The 21,670-nt window shown below is 37.1% G+C and overlaps 1 long non-coding RNA gene across 4 annotated transcripts in view; it reads left to right on the top strand.

Moving 5' to 3' along the window:
* LOC147823380 (uncharacterized) overlaps nt 1-21,670 on the top strand; it is a 187,920-nt gene that overhangs the window by 120,317 nt on the left and 45,933 nt on the right. The window contains exon 6 of one of the 4 annotated variants that reach the window (XR_015443991.1): nt 21,518-21,548. The exons of the other annotated variants lie outside the window; for them this stretch is intronic. This is a non-coding gene — a long non-coding RNA (uncharacterized LOC147823380). The remainder of the gene's footprint in view (nt 1-21,517; nt 21,549-21,670) is intronic. 4 annotated transcript variants of the gene reach the window in all.

The raw sequence follows: 21,670 nt of genomic DNA, 5'->3' as shown, positions 1-21,670 counted from the left end.
TGAGTAGCATCCCCAGCCCTTTTTTTCAGTTTGGAAACAGGGTCTCACTATGTAGTCCAGCCTGGGCTGGAGCTTTCGAACCTTCTGCCTCAGCCTTCCAGAGTAGTGCGATTACAAACATGTGCAATGTGCCCAGCTGCTCTAGAACTTTCTCTACAGAATGTCTGAGTGAGCAAACTCCACTGAATCTTCCTTCAAGTCATGAGTCCCTTTCCAGCAACTGCTTCTCCTCTCCACTGCTAACCCACCATTGAATCCACCATCACCCCTAATTTATACAAACTGGTCTCCCTGTGTCTGCTTTCACAGTCCCAGAGATTGCTTCTCATAATAACCAAAGCATTCCTTTCATGCACAGATTGGATTATTTTAATCCTTATTTATAATCTTTCTGTGGTTTCTCAGCCACTAGAATTAACCCAAAGCTCTTACCATGCCACATACAAGGCTCTGACTGACTTGATTTCCTCTCTAACTTTGCTCTCCTAGCCTCCTTGATCATTATACTTTATTTTTGTATTTTAACTTTTCCATCTGTTTTCCAGACCTACTTACTAGGCATGTGTAATTACATGTTTTACAAGAATCTCAGACACAACCTGTTTGAACATGCACATATGTGGATGCACACACACCACAAACTTGTGCCTTTTATACTCAATTAATTGTTCAAAGAAAAATAAGTGTCACTCTTGTTTCCTTCCTAAGTGAGTTCTGTAATTTCTGCTTCCAAACAAAAAGCATTTTAATTTATCCTTTTCTCCGGTTCCATGACCAATACCCTAGAATCATTTCTGGACTATTAGACTATTAGAAGAGACTCATTTTTGCTCTCCCCATTTCTACTCCTGCCACATGAGGTTTATTTTTTATGCTGGGGACTGAACTCAGGGTCTTGTACGTAGTGAACATGTGTGCTACAACTGAACTACACACCTAGCCCCCCTGCATGGCTCTTACCTGCTACCTCAGTGATAGCCATGTGCTTTCATGTACCTGGTTTTTATCTTTGTGTACATTAAAAGAATAAACTGCTTTTGTGAAAAACTGGGGCAGGGTGTTTTCCATACAGTGAGGATATACATAGGGGCTTAGGAAACCTCTTAATAAAATGTCTACTTTGCTAATTATACTTTTGGTACCCAAAAATATAGGTATACCATCTATATGGTTCAACTCCCAAATCAGAAGAATTATCCTAATAATAAATATGTAGCTTGAGGGAAACATTTGAAGTCAGGGCTATCCTGGAAAACCCAGGCCAATAAATTTGACTCATATTAATGACAATCAGACCCAGGAAATGTGTGAATACTGGGCTGTTGCCAGGAGTTCTGTCCTTGAACTATAACCTTGATCCTTTCAGAAGTCAGGTTAAGAACACATATTTAAAGAAAGAGATATTAGGCCTTTTGTTCTTCAGAGGTAAAAATGGAACTAAGTAAAAGTTCCAACCTTTCTCTCAGAACTCTTGAAAATAGGAAATATAGTGTGAATAATAATAATTCCCTGGATTTTCTCATTTTTTCCTGTTATCAAAAAAGGAAGTTACATACCTTAAATCTTATATCAACGGTGTTTAAAAAATCCCAAAATGGTTGCTTTATCAAATAAAGACCACTCCAAAGTGACTTTAAACAGTCATTTATGCACTTCATGATTCTGGTTGTTACCAGTTTGGGGCCTTTCCCAGGATTACTCATGCAGCTATAGTTACCTGGTGTCTCCGCCAGAGTAGGACTGGTGGTTTGTGCTGACTGTCCATGGGCCTCTTCCTTGGGTTGGTCACTCATCCTTAAGAGAGCTATCCTGTGTTCTTCCTGTCACAGCGTGTGGGAGTGAGCTGAAAGCCCCGTGAAGCCCAGCTAGGACATGATAGACATCACCTCTGTGGTTAAAGCTGGTACAGGGCCAACCCAAACTCCAGGGATGAGAAATATGCTCCACCGCTTGATGAGGGAAAGAGTTATGTTGAAAACTGTTAGCCTAGAGGGATGGGAGGAATTGTGGCCATAATTGCCAATAATCTATACTACCTCATTACTTTAACCCTTTGGAGAAGGCTTCTTCTGAGTTACTTCATGTATTTATATTTATATGTACATAAAGATGTGTGTGTATGCATGTGAATGTGTGAAAATATGATATGCTATACTCATACATATGCATGTATGCACACATAGGCATACTTATGCATACAAAATGATCACTAATATGTTGGTATATATTAGTAAATATAGAAACAACATTCAGATAGTAGTTGTGTGTTATGTTGTCTAAAGTCATTTGTGAGAGGATTTATAAAGTAAATACTTATTAGAAGATGTATAACTCCTAAATATGTAATATATTTTTGTTCAGAGAAGAAATTCACAATTCATTCCTGGCTTTGGTTTACTTTAGCTTCTAGAAAGCTCAGAGTTAAACCTAATTTCATCACCCATTCTTTTCTTTTTTTTTCTGGTACAGCGGATCGAACTCAGGACCTTGCGCTTGCAAGGCAGGCATGGTGCCACTGAGCTAAATCCCCAGCCCATCCATTCTTGATATTAGCTTAGGTACAATCATCTTCCACTTTTTAGAATGTTTCTTTTTTCCACTTTTAACTTACTGTATACAACTATTTATTACAAACTCCTTCCATCATTTTGGAAATTAGATGATATGCAGTCAAAACATTTAAAAATACACTAATGTGCCCTTGATAGTACCAGATGAATTTTTCATTTTAGAAAATGATGTTAATGTATACTAGACTAAAGAATCACACGTTGTGATGCTTTTACTTCAGTAATCTTTGTAGTATTAGGAAACAAAATAGTTTAAATGGTAGAGGCGAGTTCCCAGAGAGCTACTGGGCTCAATTGCCTATGGTTTAGTGTATCTTCTTCTCACACTTTATGATCAGTCATCTAGAAGATCCACGGTGACTCATCCTGAAAAAACAGTCATAGATTTCACATTTGCATCTGCTCTCCGATTCACCTCTTCTTCCTTTCAAACTTGGAAAGGATTCGTCACAAAGAAATAAATTGTTAATTTGGTTATTAGCCAGTAGGAGATCATTACCTCACTTGTGAAAAATACCCTTAAATAAAGCTACCTTTTCCCACTTTGATGCTTGCCATTACTTTCAATAAGTTTCTGAATTATTAATTCCCAATTTTTACCTCTGGTGCAAAGTATTCTTCATTTCATTTTTCTTTGCAAAAGAATCCAAATATATTTGCCCACTAACATTTGCATTAATATTTAAGCTTACATTTGTCTTGCTCTTTTAGACTGAAAGTGCAAATAGTTCAAATGGGTTTGGGGCTATGTATCATTTTAGCAATTCAATCATTTAACCATACTTCACTTACTCAAGGATGTTTTACCCAGATAACTCTTCCAACTAGAGCACAGTTAGCACTCTGAAGTAAGCAAAGATTGTCTGCAGAGTAGCTGTCATTTTACTGATTGTATTATCGCCCAGGCATTTGGGGAGCCTATTGTTACTTTGCTCACACTATTCATGATGGTATCTAATTTCTGAATTTGTAAGCACATTCTACTAGCAAAGTAGGAGATTTTGAGCTGAATAAGGAAGTTTCCCAAAGAAGCTCAAGAAGTGGAATTTTGACAGCTTTATAGTGATAGAACCAGAAAACAAAACAAAACAAAAAACTCCCAGAGAAATCAGATACTAAAAATCCAAAAAGCAATCTCAGGCACATGAGCATAATCCCAGATTGCTTAATTATTAATTAATCTCTAAGAACAGCACTCCACTGCTTATGTAAGACACAATATTTACTCTTCATTATTATAGCCTTGATTTGCTGGGAAAATGTTACGTTGCATCCAAGTAGTCAATTTAAGAAGACATAAGATTTATACCAAAATTATTATTAGTTTCTGTGCTTTAAAAGTTTGTTTAGTTAATGTGAAAGTTAATTGAGTTATATGACTTATTCACCATCTTTTGTACACATTTTCATGAGCATATGCTACGTGCCATGCAGTGACAAAGTGCTAGATCCATGGTGGTGAATAGAACAAACACCACTGCTTCCCTGAAGGGCTGAGATTGCATTGAAATAGACTAATTAAACAAGTTAAAAAAAGAGAGAGAAACACACACACACAAACACACACACATTCAACTTGAATAAAAGGCTACAAAAGAAAAGAACATGGTGTGTGATAGAAAATCCCAGGAGTGGGAGTGAGGAGATAAGAGAACATAGTTACGTATTTAGAATCATAACGAAAGGCCAGAGTATCCCTCAAACAAGATGGAGACAGCAATGTGAAAAGGGGAAGAGAGAACCAGTAGCAGAGATGATGGGCAAAGGATCTGAGATAGGAAAGAGACAAATAATCCAGAAGAGCAGCAGGGAGGACAGTATAACCGGAACATAGGTCAGCGGGAGAACAGAATGTCCCGGGGTCAAAGAGCAAAGAGTCAGAGCACGGAGGGTGATGCAGAACCTCGGAAAGTTTGGATTTTGTGTAGTTTCCCAGGAGGCCTTTGAAGGACCCCAGCTGCAGCCAATGGGTTATGGGCTCTAAGTATTTTATTTCTCTTTTCTTCACCTTGTACTTGTAGACAAAATGTAGGGATACTTCCGTGAAGGCATGTCACAGAAATGATACCAAATTTAAAATCCTGAATCTTAAATAGTTTTTTTCTGAGGGGTGTGTGGCTGGAGGGAAGGGTGCTCTCTAAGAAAAGCCTCTCAAAGTTACAAATATAAAATAGGAAGGGGAGTTGTTTCTGGAGGGAAGCTGTGAACGTGAGAGTACCAGTACTTAAGCTTCATTGTGCAACATTGTATCCACTCTTCTTCAGCTGTCAGGGAAAGCTGCCCTTGGCTCTAGACGGATGTCAGTCAGCTATCAAGTCTGAGGATTGTTTGAAGCACTCTCAACATCATTCTTCAGAAACCCCGTCAAAGAGCTCTGATTAAAAACTCTTGTTTTTGTTTTGATGATTGTCTAATAATTGATTTTGAGATTCTGTTCATCTTTCTGTGCTGAGTATGTATCCCTTGTAATGAAGTAGCTCTGAGTGTTGGTGTCAGTGTGTCTGAAACGAGACCAAGAGATGAGATGGAAAAAAAAAAGATGATGAGACTCATGTATGTTAATCATCACATTTTATAGATCCCAGAAAAAAATACTGGAAATATTCCAGAGGCCTGTTACAGTGATATTCCAAATCCTCATTTTAAGATCAAAGATCTGGAAAGTCCAAGGTGCTTTATTGTGTTGGTTCTCTTTTTTGTTCAACATTCCTGTACCCTTTGAAATTTTATTGAATGTTGCATATATCTTACCATATCTGTCAAACTATTTTTCTGTAAGAAATGGTGTGTTGTCCACGAAGCTCAGTCTCGGAAGATGCAGTGCTTCCTTGCTTTTAATGAAATAGAGGGAATGATGTGCTGGCTAATTTATTCCATTCCCAATACTTTGTAACAGGAGTTGAAATAAATGAAAATGATTGTATTTGTAGGCTTGGTCTGCAGATATGAAACACTGCTGGAAACCATTGAGTGTGGAATGGCTTTAATTTACTCTGTGGCTCTCAGCCCATGATATGCCTGGGTTTTGTTTGCTTTCAAAAAAGAGAAAAAAAATGAAAAGAGCAAAAGCTTTAGAAATGACTGTAGTTTAAAAGAAACAATGCTTGAAGCTCAAACATTTTTATTTCATTGAACAATGGAGTATTGTTCTGGAACAGCAAAAGAGGAAGGAATGCTAGACTGACATCCTCATTAGTGAGAAGTCAAATGACTTCCTGTGTTAGCAGGTGGGTCTGGAGATGGCCATGGTATGAACAAAACTAGGACTTGGTATGATGAATAGGAGGTCAGGAAAATACAGCTTCCCTTTCTACACTAAGAACCTTATCTCTAGACTTTCTCCCTTAGTTAAATAGTGACATGTTTGATATTGACTAAACCAAAAGATGATAAATGTTGCTCATTCTCTTATGTTTCTATACCAGTGACAGGTCCCTATGGTGTTACCATATGAGGAAATCTCCCTTTCTTTGTTCCAGGGTTGTCATGTTTTGCTTTAATTGCACGGTCCTTCATGGCTAACTGTAACCCTAGCTTTCTTCCAAAATACTTGGGTTTGTTGCTCTGTGAGATTTATAGCAACATTTAGTCATCAGACCTTTGGTTTTAATGTCTTGTAAATAAGTAGAAGAAAAGTTTCTGCTCTCGTCTAGTAGAGAGGAGGGAATGGTTATTCATGTCTCATTATCACACCCTTAATCTCTTACTTTTTTAAAAGGTAGTATTGAAACCATCTGGGTTGCTTTGAAGTCAGTTTATTTTACACTATGAAAAAACTAAGTTTTTTTCCACTATGCTGTGTAATAGTTGATTAATTTTGGCACAGGTACACCTGTGTTTATAAAGCTGACAAGTTAGTCTGTAGATAAAGCAAGTCAGAGTCGGAAATTTGTGCCAAATTAAGTTTTTTGGTAGGCTCCAGGATTTTTTTCCCGGTATTATTTTAGATTAAACAGTTCCCATGTGGATAAATATCTTTGGCTTTGCATATTTGGTTATTTAAAGAGACAGTAAGTGCAATGATTAAGAGCATAGAACTCAAAAGAGAACCAGGTTCAAATCCTAGGCCCACAAATTATTGTGTCACCTTAGGAAAGTTACTTTACCTCTCTTGGATCTGCCATTTTCAGCTGTAAAATGGTGACTGTAGTGTCCAAGATGGCTGGTGATCCTTGACTCATGGTGTTCATGCTGGTATGTATTCATCTCCCATGTTGCATAGGGCTGACTTGTGAGGGCCAATAAGGTATTCTAGAAGTGATGGTCTGACTGCAGAGGCTATGTACCAGACTTTGTAGCTCTGATTTGGCCTTTGTCTTGGATTTCTCAGTCAAGGAAAAGCCAACAGCCATGTATGTTGTAAGGAGAGTAAAGCAACCAGAGGAAAAGTCCTCATGGCTGGTGTATCAGTCAATGTTTACTAGAGAAACAGATATAATACAGAATATACAAATACATGATTGGCTTACAATGACCACCCACAGATGGATGTGTAAGAATGCAGAGGGTCTGTCTGCACAATGGAGACCAGAGGATCCAGTTGAGGGTCTGGAGCTCACTGCAGTGTCCCATGTGAGTCCATATCCGGACACCAATGGTCTGAGATTAGAAGGGTGAAGGATCTGTGATGGAAACTGGAGTCTGCACTGGAACCCAGGAGATGATGTCCAAGGTGAAGGCAAAGACTGGCACTCCTCCAGAGAAACAGAGGGACATCTGTCCTTCTTCATTTTCCTTTTATACTATGCAGGTGATCCCTAGGCTCCTAGGGTGTTGGAATTGCTGAGCCAATGTAGTTGAACTTCTCTTACTTGAGTTGACACAATCAATCGACCTGGAATTAAAACTTCCTGCCAATAGTGAGTACTATGTGAGTGGGGTATCTTGGAAGAGCCATCTCTAGCCCCATTGGAGTTTATGTCCACAACCCTGCTGGATAACTTGACTACAACCTCATGAGATACCATTCTGGAACTGCTCGATTAAACTGCTCCCCAATTCCCTACCTGCAGGAACTGAGTGAGATAATAAATGCCTATTGTTTTGAGAAGCTGAGTTTGTGATGGTTTAATTTATGGTAACAGACAACAAATATGATTATAATGATGGCATCCTGTCACAGGATTGGTGGGAGCATTACATATATAAGCGTTTTGCACAGAGTCTTACACATAGTGTTACTGAAAAGTAGAAGCGTTAATTATGAGTGGAACCTGTCACCAAAGGACCAGTCCTCCTTTTCAGCATCTCCAAATGTTTCATTTGCCTTTAGTGGGCGAATAACCCCAGATCCACAGCAGGCTCCTGAGTGAATGGGTAATGAGATGGCATATCCGATACATCTTGTGTCCTGCTTTCCATTGTCTTAGCCCACTTTCCTCACCCTTAAGTGCCTGTGGAGTAGTATCAGCTTGAAGATATCTGCCTTAGCTACACTAGGTGCTTCCCGCTCAGTCCTGCAACATTCCTACTGCTGCCTTTGGCACACCTGGGTGGACTCTAAACTATTTAGAAGCATGTGCTAACCTGGATGTGCGGGGGGCAGGGGAGGGTTGCCAGCAAGACTCATTGACCATGGGAGGTGGTGGGTAAACAATCCCTCTTTCCTTTTTTGGCTGGAAAGTTCTAAAGTACCTTCATGTGGTTCCTTGGAGTGTTCTTAGTGGAGTGGAGACCGGCTGCCTACAGTGGAAACCTGTGCCTTTAGGTTGACTTTTCTTTCTCTTCTGTCTCATTCTTTCCCATCCCTGACTCCTAGTCCTTGGGTTCACTGCCTCAAACTACCACTGTGCCGGCCTGTATGTCTCTGGCTCTGTTCTTTCAAGATAAACCCTCGGCTGAGAAAGTTGGCTGGAGGAAGAACTGTCTGAGTGTTGTTTGCTTGATACGTGTGCTCATGAAATGATTAATGAGCTAGCTTGCTTGCTGTCTTCAGTGGCTTTCTGCTGTTCTGAAGATAGTCTCCAACATCTCATGTGGCTCTTTCAGAAGCGGAGATCTGCCCGTACCTCCAGTATCCTCTCCCACCTTGCCACCTAATCACGTCTCTACCTCAGTCTTATGTCACCCCTTTATTCAACAGCATCTCTGCTGCCTCTGAATTACTTTGCTTGGCACGTTGTCAGTCACTGCCCAGGCCTAAATATCCCCAAGAAGGTCTCTTAGATACCATTTTAAATATCCCTGTGTCAATTTCTTAACACCAATTATACTAGTATTTTCTAAAAGTTTAACATGCTTCCCCATTATAAACTCTGTGGAGTGCAGAAATCATGATTGGTTTGTTTTTCTTACATAATATTAGGCTTAGAGAACATTTAAAAATGTTTTTTAAGCAAAACATTTATTAGTACATTTTAGATATACACAATGATAACATTCATTATAGGAAATTTGTACCAATGCATGATATATTTTGCTTCTTTTTTCCCCCCCAGGTCCTCTGCCACTAATGTACAAAAGCTTTGTTTCTATTTTTTCCTTTGATATTCTCTCTCTTTTTTTGAATGAAAGAAAGAATTCACCTCGGCAGAGTTTCACTTGGTTCATGATTTTCTGTGTTATCTTTCTTTCTCTTTGTAAATATAACTTAATCTGTCCTTTGAAAACATGAAAAATATCGAGAAGATTGCAAGTTAATGAAACAAGGTATCATTTTAATAAGATAAATGCTAACTTTTTGCTAGTAAATATATTTATATTTTTCATAACAGAGACCAATATCGAAGGAACACATCAACTGACAACCTTCTAAGTTTACAAAATTTGGTTGACTGAAAAATTTTAGAGATCATCTCTATTGAATAGAGGCTACCCTTTCTTGATTAAATAAATATTATAGTTTCAATTTATGTAATCTAAGCTATCCTTAAGTAGAAAGGATTTTTGGCTTTCAATATATAAGTAGGGTGAGAATGCTATTGGTTAGACCAATAGAAAACTGAGGTGAGCATCCTAGAAAATTTAGTGTTTCAGACACAGCCAACCAACAGCCAACCATGTGGCTTGTATATTTAAGGATATTTCTTGTATATTTAAGAATAGAGAGTCTTTATGACTGATATCCTGGTTCAGAAAACATTAAGATGAAGTTTTGGGTCATCTTGTATTACCTGGTATGGGATGATTTAAATTTCTAAGCTAACATTGAAAATTTATCCTAATTATATTGTAGTACAGCAAAGAGCCCTCTGGATGATGTTTTATTCACAATTCTATTATGGTACAGGGAAGAAACCTTTGAATAATTCCATAGTTGAAACACATTTCACAAATGACTATGTCTGTAAAATAGAAGTGAACTCTGCTATCAAAGTTTCCTTGATATTTTACAAAGGATGGTGTACTAAGTTTATTATGCCCTTTGTGGCTATAAATATCACATTCTTCATGGCAAGAAATGACTACTTTGTTCAATAAATATTTGTTATTGAGTGCCTACTGTGTTCCAGGCATTTCTTCAGGCACATGAGATGCGGCAAGAACAAAACACGTGTTAGTACATCCTCTTCAAGAACAAATTTTGCCATGGCAAAGGGCTCTGCGAAACCTCACAGGGAGGAAGAAGTTGACACAATTGTGAATTAGCCAGTCTGGCTAACAGGAAATTGCCAACAGGTTATGCAAAGAGTTTTCTGAAGCTTTCAAAGGGGAGGCAGTGTTGTGTGGTTCGTCAAGATCCGACTGTTACAGCAGTTTACCTGAAAGCTAGAAATACTCCTTTATTCTTACATTGAACTAAGCTAATTGTACTCACCTTTCACTGAGCCAGGATTTCTTTTGGTGGAAGTGACCCCTCCTCTCCTTTTTATCCCCAGGATTGAGGAGACTTGGCCAGATATAGTGAGCTGTTAGACCAGAGAATAATCTTGTAAAGAAAAAACAAAAGGTAACAGCAGTACTAGAAATTAAGGACAAACCACATATCAATTCAGAGGTGATAAGGCAGGATACATTAAAAATTAATTCCTGGGACAAAATCCAAGAGTTGTTGAATGTGCAATCTAAACCTGTTGTTCTAAAGCTTGGATGGCCATCTGAGTCGCCTGTGAAGTGTACTGGGTTATAGATGCCTCAGTTCAACTGCTGTGATCTTGATACATACTGAGGTTTGAGAAGCATTTACCAAGATGTCAAATCCATTTGGCAGTAAACTCCCTGCCAGATTTCCTCAAGGATTTCCAGAGTCACTGGGTAAAACAGCCATTTTCTATGGTGCCTATAGTGAACTGCTTTTATTTTATTAAACCTGCATAATAAATAAAAACAAAAATAATCACAAAGGTACAATGTATAAATTCTTGATGGTTAATAGATTGTATTAACTGTAAGAACTACAGGTGCTGTGATTTTATCTTGGGTCTTTTTTATTAATTGGGAAAATGTGCAACTTTTCTGTTTGTTATTTTACATTGTAATTTATGGTCTGGGCTTGGATATTTGCACCATGTCCAACTAGAAACTAGAAACTAGGAAGTAGGAATTTTAAAACCTTAAAAGAGTTTTTATTTTAAATGTATACTGATAATACATGAAGCCAAAAGAGCCTCTTAATAGTAGAGACATGAACTGCATTCATGGGGCTGTTACTGATCTTTGGTAAAGCAATGATTTCAAGACAAATCCAGAGAATCTTGTGGGTTTTGATTTCTCTTTGAGTATTTCTCAGTTTAATGTATTTCTTAACTAAAAAACAAACTCCTTTCGAATGTATTATATAAATCCTTGGATAGCCATGTTGCAAAGATTTCCTTTAGAAAGGTGGTGGGAGCAAATTCTCCCCACAGTCTGAACTTGACATATGAAGTGTATGTTGTACAGCCCTTCTTTCTCATCCTAAAATTTTCTAACTTTCCCCTTATAGAAAGCAGCAGAAAATCCTCACATCAATCATGAAACATTGCTGCAGTGGACTCCAACAAATAGGTGTTACATAGCAAAATGGACATGCAACTAAAAATTTAGTTGTCATTGTTATAGTTTGACACCAAAGAAAAGAATGAAAAATTAGCTCTGAGTTGAATTATACATAGTGCAATACAATGAGGCTTTGACATCCTAAGAGTTTAGAAACTCTCACAATGCTAGTCTAAAGCAAAAAAAAAAAAAAGTTCTTTTTTTCAGTGTTTTCTTGAATAAGAAGCTTTTGTTTAGCAGCTGCTATAAATCAATTTTTCTTTTGTTATAGCATTAGACACGATGGTACCTTAAAGTGGGTGTTATTGGGCCAGGGATTTAGCTCAGTGGTTTCGCTGCCTGCTGCTCAAGTGCAAAGACCCGAGTTCGATCCCCGGTACCAAAAAAAAAAAAAAAAAAAAAAAAGTGGGTTTTATTTATCTGAGGAATGGTGGTGAATGATTATGGGAAGGAATTATATCTATTTAACAACTGTTTGTAAAGGTTCCAGGGATCTTAGGAGGGAACAGGAAATATTCACTTAAAAATAGTTCCCAAAGCCAAAAAAGAAGAGAGAAGAAAAAAAGCGCTTTATTTCTTAATCTGTTTGGATTACCTCCTAAGAGATGAGTAATAGATGAATCCCAGGATCAGTACACAGGAAGGGCTCTTAAGGGACTGTCTAGACTGTAGGCCATCTCTCTCAGAACTAGAAAGAAAATCTTCTGCTATATTCTTAAATACTTTAAAGCTAAAGAAATTAAGGAACTCTTGGAATAATCGGTGCAATGTCTAATAAACTTATCAAAATGGGTTTCTTTGAAATCCTTTTTAACTTTTCTGCAATTTGTGGGGCCTATAGATTCAGTCACTTTGATTATATAATTTCTTTTTCTTCCCATTAAGCTTTTTTTGGTCCAAGTTATTTTTAACTCTAAAACTCTTTGCAAAACTTCTATCTTTTGTCTCAAAATCACAAGCCCACTTGGTATTTAGCCATACTGTAGGATTTCTCTGAGTTGTCAATGGAGATACCATTTTCTGTTATCACTGATGTATTTTAATCTACTAACACTGGGAATTTCTTTTCTAGTAACATTATTTTTTTATTTTCCATACTTCAGGATAGTTGTGAAAAGGTTAAATATAGAATTCAGCTAAGATGGCTCTGTGAATGAAGGCTGAATCCTCGTGTATCACTGCAACTCTGGTGCTGCTTGGTGGAAGGAAAGTAGTTTGGCAAAGTGTTTTTGTACTTCCTGCAAATAATACGAATGAATATACTATACTAGTGACCTTAGTAAACAATTATAAAAATTTCCTTATTGATACGTTATGACTGAAAACCAACTGCATTCTCTTTTCTTTCTTTCCTTTTTTTTTTTTTTCCCTTTGGTACCTGGGATCGAAGTCAGGACCTTCTGCTTGTGAGGCAGGCGGCAGAACCAGTAGCTAAATCCCAGCCCTGTGTTCCCTTTTCTTTGCATCGCATCCTGCAGAGGATGGAGCCATTCACCTAAATTCATTACCACCGAAACAGGGGAACATCTTGCCTGCCTCTTGGCCCTTGGTTGCCAGGGGCTGTTTCTCTGATTGCCAGGACTCAGTGAGAGCACCTCGTGAGACCTTTCTTTGAGTTTTTTATTTGCATCTATTCTGAAGAGCTGTCTAGGCTTCAGGAGGCTCCTGGCTGCTGCTTCTCTTTGGTTCTGCTTGACTTCCAAGTATCACAGTTTCCTTCGTCCCTGTCTTGAAAGCTTTATGTAACTTATATACAAGTCTAATGTGTAATAACTTACTACTTAAAATGTGCATCTGAGGGGGAATGACTGCAAATTTTGGTATATACACATGTTGAATAGTGTGCAATCATTAAAAATATACTTTGTAGTAAATTGGGAAATATCATTGTATTAACAAATGGGAAAAGTAGGATACAAAATTGTATAATATGGTAAAAAAAACAAACTACTTCTAAAAAAATTTATGCCTAGAAAAAGTCTGAAAGAAAAGCTACTAAATCATGATTGACAATGAGTGGAAAAACCACTGGCAATTCTGCGTTTTCTACTTTTTCTTTCAAATTTTCTGTCTTAGATAAAAGTTCAATAAATAAAAAGTAAATAAAAGTTCAATATTTTCTCTTTTAAATGAAGCAAATTATCATTTTCAGATTCCCTTTTGCTTTCCGATTGCTAAAAAGATTAATTTCTTATTTCTGTAAGTGAATAAGCGAAATAGAGAAGAAAAGGGGTAGGTAAATAAAAGTAGTGTTTTAGTTCACCTAGTTTCATAGGAAATGTACAGACTAATGCATATTTAATGTAACCAAATGATTGAGAAGACTCCTTACTCTAAGTAATTTCACTTTCTAGTCCTAGCTAGGACAATAGAAGCTATAGTTTTTCAAGGAAACATTTTCTTAATGTAAGTACAGAGGGTATTGAGGATGTTAATCCAAGATGCTATTTTACTAGTGGTCATGAAACCTTAATCCAGAATCCATTCTTCAGTTCTGTAGTGAAGAGATTGATTGATACTCAGAGAGCAGAATGATTTGCCCCAGTGAGAGACAGTGCTGAGTCCAGCATGCACATTCCCAGACTTCCAGGAAAAGAGCACCCTTCCAACCATAGTTCTGCCTCCCCGAACTCAGCTAAATTCAATGTCTTCTTTGTCCTGGAACAGTTTTAATTTTGCATTGCTATTTCATCTGACATGGCAAAGTATATGAGCCAAAGAACATGAGAACAGTTTTCCATATGTCTACTCTGCCAAAACTAACACACATTGGCAATGGAATCACCAAAGTAATTTACAAGTCTTTAGCACTGGGGCCAGGCCTGCTTCCCAACACGAATCACTTGAACATCCTGGTTGCAGACGGTGACCACGTGCCAGTTGCACTAGGGATGGAAAGTGCATTTCAGAAATGGTATTTCCAAAACTGCAAATATCTGCACACAGCTAAGAAAAAGATCTTGTAGACAATAGCTTTCCATCTTTTGGGGGATTCTCTTCCCCCTTGCAGCTAAGGAAGGAGCTGGGCATCTATTCATGCTTGGTAGCACTGCTCTGTTTATTATTACTTCAGAAAAGGATTTTCTTATCTCAGAGCAGTTATATTGACCAGTTGGAAAGAAGTTTCAATTTTCTTTCTCTTTGGAAAGTGGGGAATGGGAATAATGCTTCCTGAGAGAAATACAATATGCCTCACAGTGCTTTGTGTTTGGCAGGTTCTTGCTAGAATACTGTCCTTCACACTTGTGCAGTTAGTGCCAAGACTATCAATAGTGGTAAAGGGGTATAGTTCTGGATCCCTTTTCTTAAACAATGTTCTATGCTCTGATGAAAGCTTTGAAAATTAAAATAAAATGAAATATCTTTTTCCATGTCATCTTTATAAACATTTGAAAATTCACAGATTTATAAAAATGCTTTCAGATATGTTGTATCTATCATATATTTCTTACAACACCACTTTGTGGGTATGTGTCAGTATTTGTTTTTTTGAACAGGAGGAGAAACTACCAGAAAATCCAGCTAAATATCAGAAGGACAGTGTGATTTTTCCCATACTTTCTGATCTCAAATTCCATGTGCTTTCCATTATGACTCATAGGCCCTTTGCTATAAGGGTCCATCCCACATATTGGATGAAAATTTACTAAACTCCTATTCTTTGTATAACAAAGCTTTCCTGAAATTGTACTTCATTGTTTTCATGAGTGAGACTCCATAATCTTTATCATAGTCAGATGAAGAATAATGAAAGAGTAATAAATTTAGAAATTTCTTTTGTGATCTTGTTTTTGGCAGACTCAGCTCTTTTTGTTGTTATTTAAACCCTGAGAATAATTATAAAATGGTGACTGAATTCAAATAATGATTTGTTTTAGAAATGTCTCTTTGTTCTCATTCAATTAATTTTTTAAAAAACTGTGAGGCAGTTTTAATAATAAAAATAGTGGTATATTTAATCAGATGTTTTATGTGCCTGCCTTGGTAATTTTGTGGCCATCAGGAAGGCATTAGTTCTAGAAGAAAACTCTGTACTGGTTCATTAGCAGTTTTCACAGACGATTCTATGGTTCCTCTTCTTGATAGTAAGCCTTACACTGTGATGAGAGTCAGCAGCTGCTAGAATATTTAACTTGAGACTTCTGCATTAATGCTAAGACTATGTCAATGCTTGTAAAGATATATGTTTTTATGTTATTATCTTAAACAGTGTTCTCTGCATTCTGCCCTCATGGAAGCTTTGAAAATTAAAATAAAGTTGTATATATAGTTTGAAATAGTGAAAAAATGTGTATTTTTTTAAAAACTCAACCCTATGAAATTGCCACAAATAAAAATATATGCTGTTTATTTACCTCCTATTGTACTGCTCTTCAGCACCATAGTATATGCTGTGGTAACTCAGAAATATTTGTGGGAGACCTACTGTGAAACTTGGACGTAGAAGAGTGAGTGACTTGCTCATCTTCATGGTTCATAAGTCAGGACATGAATAAAGTATATGGAGTTACAAAGCCACATACTTTATTAACACTACACTATTGTAATATGTGCTATATATGTGTGCATAGTATATGTGTATATGAGGAGGAGTGACACAGACAAAGAGCAGATATGACAGAGTGTTCCCTCTCTAAATTTTTCTCTTCTAAAAATAATCATTAAAGAGAGCAACACACTAGAATCCACAGAGTTCACTGCATGAACTCAGTGTAACCTAGACGTATGTCTTCATTAGAAAGTATGGCTTAATAGCACGTCAAGGCGAGAACAGAGATGTGCAAAATGAAGCTAATTTCTCTTCTATGAAAAAGAAATCTTCCCAGTGACTTTAAATTCTGACTTTTGACAAATATTTTAATCTTCAGTATTTCAAAACTTGATGGATACAATAATTAAAATGATGTATTTTTATCATTTGTTTAAATTTTATTGGTACATTTAAGGTATACAATATAATGACATGGGAAATTTGCACCTTTACATAATCCATCTTGGTTCTCATTTTTTCCCCCTTCCCCTGCCCTCCCTTCAACCCTCCGTCCCTCCCTATTTCAAAGACTTTGTTTCCATTTTTTCTTTTCCTCATATTAATTCCATTCCCTTCTTTCCTTTCCCCTACCCCTCCCACTTCCCCTTCCCCTTTGCACCTTCTCTTCCTATTTCACATTATCTATTATACCTTTTAGTCCTTATTCATACTTTCAGTTTCTCACACTGGAGAAACTATTCAGTATTTACACCTGTGTGTGTCCTATTTATTTCACTTAAGAGTATCGCCTCAATGTGCATCCATTTAGCTATAAATGTCTCTAGTTTCTTGTTCTTTATGGTTGAGTAACACTGCATTGTATATACCTCAAAGAACTAGAACTGGAAGTCCCATTTGACCCAGCTATTCCCCTGCTGGGTATCTTCCCCAAAGAATTAAAAGAATCATACCACAGTGATATATGTTCACCTATGTTCATAGCAGCACAATTCATGATAGCTAAAACTTGGAAACAACCCAATTGTCTATCAACCGGAGACTTGATAAAATGAGGTATGTTTAAAAATATTGAAAATTAATTTTAAAAATACAAAGTGATCATTGCTCTCTGCAAAGATTTTCATGTTGCTATGAAAAGAAGGATTTGAAACATAATACTGTGAGTTATTACCTATAAATCTGGTTAATTCAGAAAGGAGAAAGAAGAAAATTGGATCTAAACCAATGCAATGCTGAGTGCAGTCTGCTAAACAGACTTATTGTAGACAGTTTGTGATCTATTGGATACAAAATTATTGTATTACTATTGAGAGTGTTTAGAAGCATTTATCATGATTGAAAGAAACAAAGTGTTTATTTGTTGAATCTTATAAAAATGGAGTTCAGATTTTCTACCTCATGTTTTAATTTTCTTTTTCTGGTATTGCATGTCTATTTTACTTAACAGGAATATCTGTGTGTGTAAAAAAATTTAAAACAATCTTGTCTCCCACCACAGATAGTTTGAGAACATTACGCTAAACCATAACCAAGTCAGGTTTGTCACTGAACTGAAAAGAATGCATTTTAAATCTCACTGGGTGTAACATACCAGGATAGAAAATATTTATTAGGTAATTTATAATGTTAGATATTTTCAACCTTTCTTCAAGTAAGTAAATAGGATCCAAAGGGATCTGGAGAATTATTATCATATGGAGGTGATTTCTGCTCAAATGCAAGTGAGAAGTTTTGCTAAAATTTGAGAGGGGGTGAACCCTACTGAATAGCCTGAGTTGAGTATCTTGACTATCTTAACAAATATATAAGGATGTAGGTGCTGAGTCTCTCAAACAAGGAATTACTGATTATCCATCCATCCTTCCACCCACCCACCCATCCATCCATCCATCCATCCTTCCTTCTATCCATTCATTGCTCACTGAACACCTATTATGTGCCCAGGACCATTGGCTATTAGGACATATTTTAGGAATAATACAAGTGGTCATATGTATATTTTTACCTGAGTTTTAAATTTTCTCAAATATACATAGAGGTGATTTAAATCACAGTACTTTGAGTTCCTGAATATAACCCTGGAAGAACTCAACCCTCCTAAACTCATTAGCAGAACAGTTAGAGGATTGGACTTCAGTTTTCTTTCTCTATTTTTCTGGTCCCTTTATCTCTTTACCCCAGTTTTCTCCGGTCCTACTTTTGGAATGAACTCAGAAAACAGCAAGTAGGACAAATCAGTGGGAATTACAGCAGAGCATGAAAGTTAAACCTGGATACAGCTGCAGAGGAAGTGCCTTCAACAAGGGTAGCTGGCTTTGAGCAAGTTGCCAGGGAGGTCTGATTAGATATGAGATCCCAGAGAACAGTGGCCTATAGGAACACAGTGTGATTTTAGCTTAAAAGTAGCAAAGTATGTGTAACATAGATATGGAACAATCAAGACCTTATTACTGAATCAGCCAGTGTAGTGTGACTCTGTGTGGAGGAGAAAATGAGACTGAAGGGAAATACCTTTTGGATCCTATTTGGTAAATGTAACCTCTGACATTCCATTGTGTGATCTTTTTGGCGATCTAGACATCAGATGTTTTCCAAAACATCTTTTAATTTTGACTTCTTTTCATTTTATAATCTTGATTTATCGTTAATAGGTCGGTTTTTATCACAAAAGAGAAGATTTCCATCATAAATGTCATTTATGATGCTAAGTTGTAAAATAGTCTATTTTATTGATGGCTGTCCAGATAGCATTGAATGGGGGAAACCTAATCATTCAGTCCCATCAGCAATTAGGCTGGCTGCATAAACAAGAACACATGTTGCACTGATGTATTGATAGGAACAACTAGGTACTTCTTTAGCAAGATTTACAGAGCCCTTGGTTTTTCTCCACATGGTGTATATGGGAGAAGTTGGAGGAGGTCAAGAGAAAATAAGCACAAGTCAAAGACAGACTTGAAAAATAAACAGCAACATCTGGCAAATGACTTCCTCCCATGTTCGTAGGAAGGGACTCTTCAGGGCAGTAAATGAGAAATGTTTTTCTTGGCAGTGTGCTCTCTTAATGTCCATGAGGTCTGGGAATGAGCATCACTTAGGTTTATAGCCTTTCTCTTGGTGCTGGTGTAGGATCCAAGCCTGATGCTCATGATGGCAATCATTCATTGGACCATTTGTAAGAATCATTGGATTTACTTCTAAGTGTTTTAAAAAGATGTTTAAAGACTTTATATTTCTTCATTATCTAAAGACTTTATATTTCTTCATTATCTAGACTTTGTTGACATCTTAGTATTATTTGCAATGAAGTGGTCCAATACAGCATTTTTTTTGTTAACTTAACAAAAGAACATTAAATCTTAACAATTTGGTATGTCACTCCAGATATACGAGTGTGGCAGAAGCCCTCTGCAATTTCCTGTTGCACAGTTCTTCACATTAAATGATTAACAAGATATTAATCTGCAATCACATCCTACGTTATTCTATTTCTCACCACTAGCTTTATACAGGGCATTTTCACACCTTTTCTTACTTAGATAGATATATTTTTATTGTTTTCACAAACTAAAAGAAAAAAAACTATGTGTGTTATATAGTAGGAAAATAAAATAACAAATAAGATTCTTTAGTCCAGGCCATATCAGTGGCAATTTCTTGACTTTGGGTAACTTTGAAACTAAATATTACACTTGATCTTAGCCAAAAGGCTAAAAGCGATCTGGAACTAAATATTAAAAATATTTTCTTCCATATAGCATTTACCATTTTTAAGTTAATGTAAAGAACTCAAAACTTGGAAGATCTTTTGTCAGAGTTCCATAATATATTGCTTCTCAGTGGAATAGGGATAGAGAGGTTTTCTTTTTTACAGATAAAAGAATGAGACAATAGTATATCCCTTGGAAGGAAGTGGGGTGGAATATTCACTTAATTTCCCATTTTACTTCTCTTCCCTCCTTCCATTTCTCAGTCATTGCCACTTATTTAAACCAGATGGAAACAGAGTGATTTATATGTGGAATAATCCTATTTTATGTTATGAGAATGTGAATGTCCCAGTTTCAGAATTTTTCTGACAGTGGTTTTTTGAGATGTGATTTGTTCACATAGTGAAACCAAAACCATCTGTTTCTCTAAAGCCATGTACTTCTTGACAAATGACTCAGAAAGAAACATAGACTTCAGGTGGGAATCTGTGCCTGTGACCTACGTGGGAAAAAGGACAAGTCCTGGGATTTTCCAAGGAGGGTGTTATTTGAGTAGCAGTTACCTGCAGAGCAGCTCTATAGGAATCAAGATGATTGGCCAGTAACCCTCTGTGAGGGAGAAACACTGTCATGGATAGTTTTACTTAGTGATCTGCCCCATGTTGTTTAACAAAAGGAAACACAAAAATATAATATACCTTCTTGAACACAGTACTATGGAATTTGGAGAAGGGAGAGTTTATTTCTATCTAGTGACCCTGGACATTTGACACAAGAACTAAGAAGATTAAATTTTGACTTGGGACTAGGGCAGTGGTGGAGCAATGTAGAGGAGCAGCCCATGAAGAGACCATTATTATCAACCATCACTCAGTTTTTAATTTATTTTATTTTTTCTGGTATTGAAGATTGAACCGAGGGCCTTGTGCATGCCAGACAATTGCTCTACCACCGAGGCACACACCCAGTCCGACTTACTTTTTAAAATGATGTGGAGCTTTGTGTTCTTGCTCTATATCTCTCTTGAGAGTTCTAGACCCATGGCACCACATGTCCCTTCTTATATATATCATAAACGCCTTGTATTTCTTATGGGACTTAACAACATTCAAAAGCAGGCTATGGCTTCTCCGTTGTTCTCAAGTTTATAAATTGTAAAGCTATACAAAGAGAGTGAGTTAATTTTCTCATGATTCTTATTATTCCTAAGGAAAGCTAATGAAGGTCCAAGCTAGTCTACACCATTATCTAAACTGCCAACTGGTAGCACTGAACCGAACAGTGAAAAAAATATGTAGTCAGTAGGACAGATTCTTGATCTAGTGACAAAAAACAAGGAAATTACATTTTGCGTAACAGACCAGAGTGTGCTGTGGGAGTGTTTTAATTCTTGAACATAGGCAAGGGGCCTGGAGGTGCCATTTTCTGTAGCATGGTCAGTTGTAGGACACCTAATTACAAAAGAATAAGGAATACCAGGCTAGAGTTGGGCACATACTCCAGGGCAGGATAGGTTCCTAGTCCTGGAGGATCTGAATTCCAGACCATTTATGGAGCATGTAGAAGGAACAAAGCAGCACATTAGGCATCAGAGAGGTTTTGGAAACCTCTTTGTTTTAGGAACACTTACTGGGACACAAGGGAAAAATGGAAATAGCAGTAAAAGTGAACTAAAATATCATTTTTAAGAACTGATGTATCCCAGAGCCACAGACTTAACTCACCCATAAGCTCAGGTGGGGAAAAGAAGCCTGGGGATCTGGGAATGGGGTAGAGTGCTGAGGAGTGTCCTATAAATTGATAGTAAAGTCTTCTGACTCTGTTCACAGGAGCATATCATCAGCGAGCTGAGAAAAATGTGTAAGATCTTTGTATTTATATGCTTCATAGCTTTTGTTGTAGTCCTATTTTAATTGCCTCCCAAAGGCTGTGCACTAATGGCCTTATTCCCAGCTTGGTGCTAGTGGGAGGTGATGATGCTT

The sequence above is a fragment of the Heterocephalus glaber genome, unplaced genomic scaffold (assembly GCF_053883595.1).
Source record: "Heterocephalus glaber isolate CG9 unplaced genomic scaffold, H.glaber_assembly_v1.0 deba00001587, whole genome shotgun sequence".
NCBI lineage: Eukaryota > Metazoa > Chordata > Mammalia > Rodentia > Bathyergidae > Heterocephalus > Heterocephalus glaber.
The sequence above is the reverse complement of the archived record's forward strand: the minus strand, read 5'-3'. Positions and strand labels throughout refer to the sequence as shown.